Here is a 10,152-nt window from a genome sequence, read left to right as displayed (position 1 = left end):
ATCACTAAGTCGTGTGCATTTCCAGAGCCCTGAGAGTTCCTTCCAGGGCCAGCTTCTTGGCGGGCAACCTGTACAGTCATTTAGGACTCCATGCTAAGAAGGCCCCCGTGCTTGGTTTAATGCTCTGATGTCAGTGTCTTGAAATTCTTAACAATGTCATCTTTGAATTTGGGTTTCATCAGAGTCGACGGGACAACGGAGCATGGGCACGAGCAGAGGCGAAACCCAGGAGACCGTATGTGAGCGCTGTAGTTGTCCCGGCTCCCGGCGCTGGAACAGCATCCACATAGCCCTGGACCCTGCGGGCAGGCAGCAGCCTGGGACAGTCCAGAGCCTCGGGGAGCGGGGAGCGCGGCCAGGCTGGGACGTGGGCAGAATGGAGGTTGGGACGGCAGCAGGCATGCATCGAAAAGTAAAGTGACTTTTCTAACTTCAGAGTCAGCCTCTTGACTCCTAACCTCTCACCTCCCTGCTGCTTTCCTGGTCTCCATGACCTCATCCTGGTGACCTGACATGTTCAGTGATTTTATATGACTCGTGACATGGTGTGTTCAGTGATCATATGTGAAAGCCCCTTATTAACCTACTTTAAAGTGTAAAAGAAGTTAAGGAAAAAGGTTGATGGAAGGATATCCAAATAATGAGCACTTATGAATCCATTTCTTACCCCAAGACATATTCCCTAAACTTTAAGCCATTGCCACCAGTACCCCGACCTTGCAAAGCAGTCTATGGAATATGCTTTCAGCCTGAATCTTTCTATTTCTTGAATGTTTTAATATAGATAAAGACAGAGGTAAAAATAAAGTGCCATGTCAGGGTCATTCTTAGTATAGTACTCCTGTTCTTGGAGTCGGTCCTCAGCAGACTCCACTAACACAGAAACAAAAGGTTCTATTACTTCGGACTGATGTTACTGGCCAAGTTGGATGGTTTCAGCATCCAGAGAATCTTCATGTTTCAGAGATGTATTGGCTGTAAGAGGGAATTATCTGCACAGATCTGATGGAGTCCAACATTCTTTAAAAAAAAAACAAAAAAAAACTAATTGTTGAGTCATAACAAAGGGTTGAATACACAGATGGTGCAGTCACAGTGATAGAGATTTGAATCTCTGCTCTGCGAGTATTTGTGGGACCTGGGGCAGGTGACTGTCAGAAAAATTCTCCAGACTTGGAAGTAAGGCAGACAGGTGGGGACAGATCCTTTCAGTATCATATAGGGACAAAGGTCATTCAGGGGTTGTTAAGCCCTGTGCTTTGTTCATTTCATTTTTACTATTGGTTAAAGCTCCCATCCTTAGGGAATTTACTTGCCAACTTGTAAATTTTTGTCCAGTAGAGATGCAAATGATTTCTGTCCAAAGGAGCAGATAACCCCATATCTCAACGGCCTGCTGAACATTAACTGGTTTTATATCTAGCTGAGCAATCTCATCCCAGCATTTGTTAAGTTACCGATAAACACACTCTTAATGCTCTTTGAAATGATCAAAACATCTTTTCCCCTCCTTAGTGAATAAGTCAATAAAATATTTGATACAGGTCCTTTTTATATTTGTCTGAGGGTCCTGATTTTATCTTTTCGAAAATTATGCTTTAAGCCAACTTTACTCTCTTGGTCTCAGTTTCTTTATCTGTAAAACAGAGATAATAAGACCTACTGTATAGGGTTATCATGAGAATTAAGTAGCAAGGTACGTAAGGCACTCAGCACAGACTGGAGCTTTGAATGTGAGTTTGTGAAGAGAGTATAAAGCAGCCACAATTAGGGAAGTGGTCCAGCTCATCCCTGGTCAGTTCTGCTCCTTTCCCAAACACCCGTATTTTACATTCCTGCCTGAAATGATTTTCTGCTTCTATAATCACATTCTTGAAAATCTTATTTGCTGACCCTTTGCTAATTATATACTTCATACCTCATGGAAATGATGTCCCGTGGGAACTATGTGTGAGAGCTGGGTGACCTTCATCACTGAAAGCTTTCCAGTGCTTGTTTCCAGCAGCGCTCTGGCAGGTGTGGGGTTTTAAAAGCCCAGATATTGTCAGTGAAGTCCGTTTAAACCAAAAGACAAAGAAGGTTTTTCTCAGAAACTATGCATTGGCATTTCCATATTTCAAATGGTAATTTTCCAAGGCAAAAAAGGGTGACATCAAAGATGGTATTTTCATTGAAGGATATGCTAAGGAGGGGCGCCTGGGTGGCTCAGTTAAGTGTCTGCCTTCGGCTCAGGTCATGATCTCCGGGTCCTGGGCTCAAGCCCCACATCAAGCTCCCAGCTCAGCAGGGAGTCTGCTTCTCCCTCTCCCTCTCCCTCTGCCGCTCCCCCTGCTCATGCTCTCGCACTCTCTCTCGCTCTCTCTCTCTCCCTCTCTCTCTGTCTCAAATGAATAAATAAAACTTTTTTAAATAAAAGAATATGCTGAGGAAACATATTCAGTTGTAAACATATTCTATAAACTGTTTCTTTAACACTTTCCCCTCCCTGAGGACTCTCAAAACTGTGGAATCCAATTTCTGATATTTCCCTTTTACCACCAAAATGTATGCACCCTCTCCCACCCCCACACCCCAAATAAATGGGGCCCCAAATGTACGGATCAGAGTCAAAAGGCATCTTTAAGGTCAAAGAAGCCTGGCTGGTTCTCTCCACGTGGTGGCAAAGTTACTCCTGTTGGTGGCTGGGCTGTATACAAAACAACAGAATAATGCTCCTCTCCCAACACCCAACCCACACCATCTGTGAGAACTGTAAATAGAGGACTGAGTAGCACAAAACCACAAGAGGCAAATAATTGCACTTTATAACTACTCCGAACTCCTAAATAAACTGTTATCCTAAGGCTTTTAGCTATAAAACAGCAACTTAACACAAAACTCAAAGGAGGGAATAGTCACCGTGCTTGAAGGACAGAGCCGCCCTTGGCCTGCGCATTCACTCTGGTACAGTGACTGTATTTTCCTCCTAGCTCTCTGAATGTGTGCTGTCCCTGAGGACCTGTTCTCCCGTTGGGAAGTGCGGCCAACTTCCACACAGCCTCCCAAGGCAGAACACCAGGGACCACAACAGAATCTGTGAGAGTCACCCCAGCAGTAATTCTGTTTCCTAGACCCAGCCCTTCTCACCAACCAGCATCCGGTTCCTAAAACTACTTAATAAGAGACAAAATCTTTCATCCTACAATTAAAGTTATAACCAAAAGATCTGCAATTCCATCTTTATTGTATTCTAAATCTCTATACATTTAAACCTATTTTCTAACACTTTATTATGACACTTCCAGGCATATGGCAATTGCTTGAGATAGTTTTACATAATTATAAAATTTCCCATATATGCAACCCTCTGTCATCAAGCCATCTGATTTTCTCTTTTGTTTTTTTCAAAATAAATTGCAGACAGAAGCACACTTCCCTCCAAATACTTGGACAAGAGTCCGATACATCTTCATAGATTTTTATTTCAAAATAAGCTTCCCTCCAAATACTTGGACAAGAGTCCGATACATCTTCATAGATTTTTATTTCAAAATAAGCTTCCCTCCAAATACTTGGACAAGAGTCCGATACATCTTCATAGATTTTTATTTCAAAATAAGCTTCCCTCCAAATACTTGGACAAGAGTCCGATACATCTTCATAGATTTTTATTTCAAAATAAGCTTCCCTCCAAATACTTGGACAAGAGTCCGATACATCTTCATAGATTTTTATTTCAAAATAAGCTTACTATACAATGAAATGCACAAATCTTAACTCTACATTCACTAGATTTTGACAAATGCATACACTTTTGTAAACCAAACTCTTATCAAGAGAGAGAACTGAATCTATTTCTTGACCTACTAGCTTTTATCAATGATCTGTGTATTCACATACGAGTAAAAATCTGTTTTAAATATCCTAGCTTTAAAATATGTTTTGAAATCTGCATGTCTTGTCTCCCTTCGTTGCTCCTATTTTCAGAACTATTTATACTATTTTGGCAGATTTAATTTTTCTCTTGAATTTTCAAATCACTTCACTGAGTTTCCCCCAAAAAAGAAAAAAAAAGAAAATGAAAGCAAAAACTCCTGTTGTTATTTTTAATTGACTTGCATTAAGTTTAAGATTAATTTGGGGATATGTGAAACTTTGTAATATTCCATCTACCCTTCCAAGAACACGAGATGCTTTTCTATTTAGTCAAGCCTTCTTCCATGTATTAGAATTCTTTTCATAAAATTCTAGCACATTTTTTAAGTTTATTTATGGGTTGTTATCGTAAATGTGTTTTTCCCATTATACTTTTTTATATGAATTTTGTATACAAACAACTTACCAAATTTGCCTGTGGTCAATAGGAATTTTCAGTTGATTTTCTTAGGTTTTGATATATAAATCATATTCTGCAAACAATAATTTGCCTCCTCTTTCCCATCTCATTTCTTATTTTGTATAATTATGATTTTCTCCTTTTCACTAGTTTTTCAAAGAACCAGCTCTTCATTTTTCAGGTTTATGGCTTCCCTGTTTTATATTCATTAATTTTCACTTTTAATTTATGAGTTATTTCCTTCAACTTTTCTTAGGTTTATCTCCTTGGCTTTTGTCTAAGTTTTTTTTTTTTTATTTTAAGATTTTATTTGACAGAGAGAGTGAGAGAGCACAAGCAGGGGGACCAGGAGAGGGAGAAGCAGGCTCCTCGCTAAGCAGAAAGCCTGACCCGGGGATCGATCCCAGGACCCCAGGATCATGACCTGAGCTGAGGGCAGACGCTTAACTGTCTGAGCCACCCAGGCGCCCCTGTCTAAGTTTTAAAATGTGATGCTTAATTCATTTATTCTTGTTCATCTATAAAAATATTTAAGGTTGGATATTTTTCCTCTGAGCACAGTTTTAGCTGTATCCCATGAGTTCTGACACGTCATGTTTTAATTAAGAATATTTTTATTACTTTTGATTTTCTCTTTGACCAAGGAATTGTTTGAGAGAATTTTTTTTTTAAGATTTTTTAAATTTATTTGAGAGAGAGAGAAAAAATGCCTGTGCAAGAGCATGAGCAGGGGGAGGGGCAGAGGGAGAAGCAGACTCCCCGATGAGCAAGGAGCTCCATGAGGGGCTTGATCCCAGGACCCTGCGATCATGACCTGAGCCAAAAGCAGACACTTAACCGACTGAGCCACCCAGGCACCCCTGTTTGAGAGAATTTTCAAATTTCCAAGCAGTATTTTGTTTTTGAAATGAATCATGGAATGACACTTTTTGTAGGACAAAGATTTTAATATGAGATATTAGGTGTTTATGCATCTGTTCAGGGAGTTTTGTTTCCTATATGTTGGATGTTTTTCTATAAAGTATTCGTATATAAGGTATGCATATGTTTATAAAGTATGTGTTCTTATATACATCTTTAACTACTATGCATCTTTAACTAAGTGCTAGCATTATATTTGTGACCCAAATACACGGACTGATTTATTCCTTAATTTTCTGCTTTTATTATAGAAAACCAAGCCTCAGAGAGGTTAAGCAATTTGTCAAATACCATGCAGTAGATCTTGGAATCAAAATAATAGAGCAGGATGCCTGCCTGGGGATGGCTGATTCCACAGCCAACACAATTCTACCTCCCCTAGAACTACGTGAGGAAACAAAATATAAATTACTCACCATCTATAGGAAATACATACAAAACACATGACCATCAACATGCAGTCACTGAGGATGTTAGGGATGGCTACTAAGGAATGTAGATATGTGATTGCACATTTCATGAAAGTACAAGGCTTTTATAGATTTCAAATATTGGGATTGGTCCAGGAGGATTATTCTGCTTTTGGAATTCTTTCAGATTTTAAGGTATTCCTCTAAGAGGTTCCTTTCAATGTTTCACCTTCACCATGAGAAATCCTTTCTAATACCTGACCTAATGACTTCATGCTGAGGGTTAGTTCTCTCTTTGGGTTTCTTTAGAGAGGGAGAACAGCTGGTCCCTATTCTCTGCATAATAACTCCTCATGAACTTGAGGCCTTCCATAGACATCATCTGTGGGATAAATAATCCTAATCTCTAAATCCTACCTTTTTGCAATAATATTTTCTTAAAAAGTGGTTATTTTTTTTTGCCAGAGAAGAAGGGCAATGTTTATGTGGCCCACATAAAGTTGTTAAGTTGTGTTGACCACTCTGGAGCTACTGCATTGTGAAGTGGTGAGGTCATTGCAATACTGTTGCTTTATGGTGTCTACAAGTCTGTCTGTACCTCCTGAGGCCTTTTAACCCAGGTCATAAGGTGCAAGGCATTTGCCATCCATCTCCCATACTTAAGAGGTGCTGAGGAGAATCAAAATCGCAAATGACTAAGGAAAATATGAAAAAGCACGGAAACAGCAGAAAAATTTGAGAGTTTTATAGTGATTTGTGTGAAGTGCATTTATTCTTATTTTTTAAAAATCAGAAAAACTTATATGATAGCATGGAAAGGAAATAAAATAAACCGGTAGTGTCAGTAATAACAGAATAAATTTTTTTTTTTTTTTTTTTAGTAAAGAAAAGAAAGATAGTCCAACCAAGTCTCTTCCCTTTACAGACTTCCAGAATGATAACAATGCTAATGATAGCATCTCTAGAAATCATATGGGTTCAAGAAAGCATTGGAGAGAGAGAGAGCAAGAGTACAAGCAGGGGGAGCGGCAGGCAGAGGGAAAAGCAGGCTCCTGATGAGCAAGGAGCCCGATGCGGGACCCGATCCCAGGCCCCTGGGATCATGACCTGAGCTGAAGGCAGACATTCAACTGACTGAGCCACCCAGGCATCCCTGGCTAACCCAATTTTTAACCACAGTTTCAAAAATAAAATAGTTTAAAATAACAAAATCAAAGCATATATATTACTTGATGTTTATTTCATACTTAGACTTTTCAAGCTTTTATTATCTATATTAGCTAATATAACATATGTTTATTTTCTAAATAATTTTTTAAGTTTTCTTATTTGTGAAGTTTTGAATTGCTTGAATTTTAAAAGAAAAGCATGCAACACACAAATAATAAAATCATTATTCTTAAAAAAATTAATGTAAAATCATGTAGCTTTCTCTACATAGCATTTTTTTTAAAAAAAGATTTTATTTATTTGAGAGAGAGTGCGTGCTCACACGCAAGAGAGCACAAGCAGGCTCATATGTGATCTTCTTGGTCCTTGTCTTTTTGAGAATAGTAATGGCAGAAATTGTCATGGTGGGAGTTTCTTTTAGAGAATTTCAATCGAAAGATGACATAAAAAATTCACCAAACAAAAATCTGTCGTTAAATCAAGCAGGGGGAGAGAGAGGGGCAAAGGGAGAGGGAGAAGCAGACTCCCTACTGAGCAGGGAGCCCCTGTGGGGCTCGATCCCTGGATCCTGAGATCATGCCCTGAGCTGAAGGCAGATGCTTAACCAACTGAGCTGCCCAGGCACACCATCTACATAGCATTCTAAGAAGGAAGAGAGACAAAACAGCAATGCTGATCAACAGCATAAGGTTTTAATGTTTAATTTGATCTCTGACAGCTTTAAAGAGATATTTTTAAAGCAGTTACTTCCATATGCTTCTTTCTTAGGAAAAAAAAAGGCTAAGTTGAATATGATGAGTCTTGCACCATGTCGCAAATGCTGGCACTTTGGAATTTTCTAGGCCCAAGTGAATGTTTGTTTCTATAAGAAAGAAAAATAAATGATTAATACCATTAGCAGGTCAATTAAATTATCAGGCAGCTATCTTCCCTACTGCCTGCCTACTCTGGCATTGTTGTGAAATTAACTAGTAGACTTAGTGTAGCAATTGATAGCATATTGCTCGAAAATAACCAGTTTCAACAACTTTTCTATTTTTCCCTTCATTCCTTTTTGAATGCCAAAGTTCCTCTCACTAATGGATTGCTTATGATATGCCAAGGAGTTCATCACCAGAATAGAGTAAGGGTAGAGATAGAATGTGGTCATGATGAAATTTTGTTGTATTCCATTGCAGAAGTGATAAAAATGCAGGGTGTCTCATAAATATTTCTGACCCATTTGCTTACAGAGATGGGAGTATTTATGGTTTGGAAATCCCTGGCTATAAAAAGCATTCCAGTTTATTCTATGCTATCAAGTAGCCTTTTGTTAAAGTAGAGGTTTATGGGTGAGTTATTGCTGGGAAATCTGCCTTTAGAACATTAGTAATGCAATAAATTCCATCCAGCCCATCTAGGTTATTTTGAGCAGAACTATGTCTAAATGAGCCAACTGCATTTCACCAAAGATATTATATTCTATTCAGAGGCTCATATGTGATCTTCTTGGTCCTTGTCTTTTTGAGAATATTAATGGCAGAAATTGTCATGGTGGGAGTTTCTTTTAGAGAATTTCAATCGAAAGATGACATAAAAAACTCACCGAACAAAAATCTGTAGTTAAATCAAGTAATTGATCTTTCTTAGGTATTGAATCATATTGCAGCTCATGAAAATTGCATGTGAGATCCATGAAAATATTTTTCTATCTTGAATGTGAAGGTCATAGCATGTTCTTTCAAATTTGTATGGATGCTATGAAATCATAGTTCTATAGCTGTACCATGTATATCTGTTTTGTTTTCAAATTAGACTAAAAACATATTGATATAAGGGTTGGTATACTTAGAAGAAGCAGTTCAGCTTTGAGGTCAGATGTCCTGTGTTTCAGGGATGGCTCTGACACTTAGCTGTGTGACCTTGGACAAATCACATAGCAATCCTGTGCCTCACTGTGTCTCACAGAGGAAGACAATAAAAATATCTACTTTTTGAGAATCAAATAAGTGTTTTCTCCTCCATTATTATTTTCCTTCTGTATGTTCTCACACACAGCATCCTGCAGAATATTGGGACCAGTATATACTCATTGAATAAATTGGCCTAAGTAGATTTTATATGGTTATAGAGGTATGTAATAGTAGCCCAGTGTTGAGTAGGGGTAGATAGGAATTGGGAGTTAGGAAGAACTGAAAACTCTGCTTATTTAAAATATAAACTTTGCTGAGTAATTGTCTTAATTTTCTCACTGGTAAAATGGTACCAAGAATATTATCTTAAAAGACGATTGGAATCAGAAACAAAATGCGGTGAGCATTGGCAAAATATCTAACACTCAATAAATGATAGCTGTTACCAGCTAGCACTATGATCTGTTTCTACTCACAGAATACTTTTGACCCTAAATGTGGGGGGGGGGGGGTTGGTTTCCCACACCACCAACCAATTCTCCAACCCTTGTGTCCTACGATTCAATGCTGACACTACCTGAAATTAGTGTACACCCACAAGTTAAGAGTTTAGTCCCACAAAACTGCCCCTACTTCACACACCAATTTCAAGTCCAGGCTTCCTGTACTTCTGACCTGTTGGCTATAAATGGAGGGTTCTCATGACCCCCTCCTCAGGTTTGATAATTACTTAGAATGGCTCAAAAAATTCAGGAAAATAGTTTACTCACTGTGACTGGTTTCTTCTAAAGCATATAATTCAGGAACAGCCAGATGTAAGAAATGCACAGGGCAAAGTAAGGGGGAGGGGAGGAGCACAGAGCTTCCGTGCCTCTCTGGATGCCCCGTTCTCTCAGCATATTGATGAATTCACCATCCCAGAAGCAGTCTGAACTCCATCTTTTAGGATTTTTATGGAGGTTTCATTACTTCATTATGCAGGAATGATTGATAAAAGCATTGGCCATTGGTGATTAACTCAATCTTCATCCCTTCTCCCTTCCCTGAGATCAGAGGGTTGAGCTGAAAGTTCCAAATCTCTAATCACTGGGTTGGTCCCTCTGGCAACCAGCCCCCTTCCTCCAATAGTCACCTCATTAGCATGAACTCTGGCAGAATCGAAAGAGGCTTGTTATGAGCAACAGAAGATGCTCCCCTCATCCCATGCCAGGAATTTTAGGAGCCCTGTGCCGGGAACCAGAGAAGACCAAATATACGTTTCTCATTCTATCACAATATCACACGAACATGTGCAGGATGCTGCTTTAAAGAACGACAACACTGGTCTGCAGACATGATCTCACCACATTGTGTGAATGTCTACCTTGTGCAACACTGTGCTGGTAACTGGGAGTGCGAGGGATGGAAAACACATGACTTCTGTTGCTCGTAGTCTGTTGAGAAG

General features: G+C 39.1%; 1 long non-coding RNA gene across 1 annotated transcript; it reads right to left on the bottom strand.

The window, feature by feature from the left end:
- Positions 1 to 7,486: 7,486 nt before the first annotated feature.
- Positions 7,487 to 9,904, bottom strand: LOC123834629 (uncharacterized). Its single transcript, XR_006788474.2, has 2 exons — positions 9,479 to 9,904; positions 7,487 to 7,678 (listed from the first exon to the last, which is right to left on the bottom strand). It is a non-coding gene; the product is annotated as an uncharacterized LOC123834629 (long non-coding RNA).
- Positions 9,905 to 10,152: the final 248 nt, after the last annotated feature.

This window comes from Mirounga angustirostris, unplaced genomic scaffold (genome assembly GCF_029215605.1).
Source record: "Mirounga angustirostris isolate CCGP_5_RB_7025 unplaced genomic scaffold, mMirAng1.0.hap1 SCAF_1, whole genome shotgun sequence".
Lineage (NCBI taxonomy): Eukaryota > Metazoa > Chordata > Mammalia > Carnivora > Phocidae > Mirounga > Mirounga angustirostris.
This window is presented reverse-complemented; position numbering and strand designations above follow the sequence as displayed.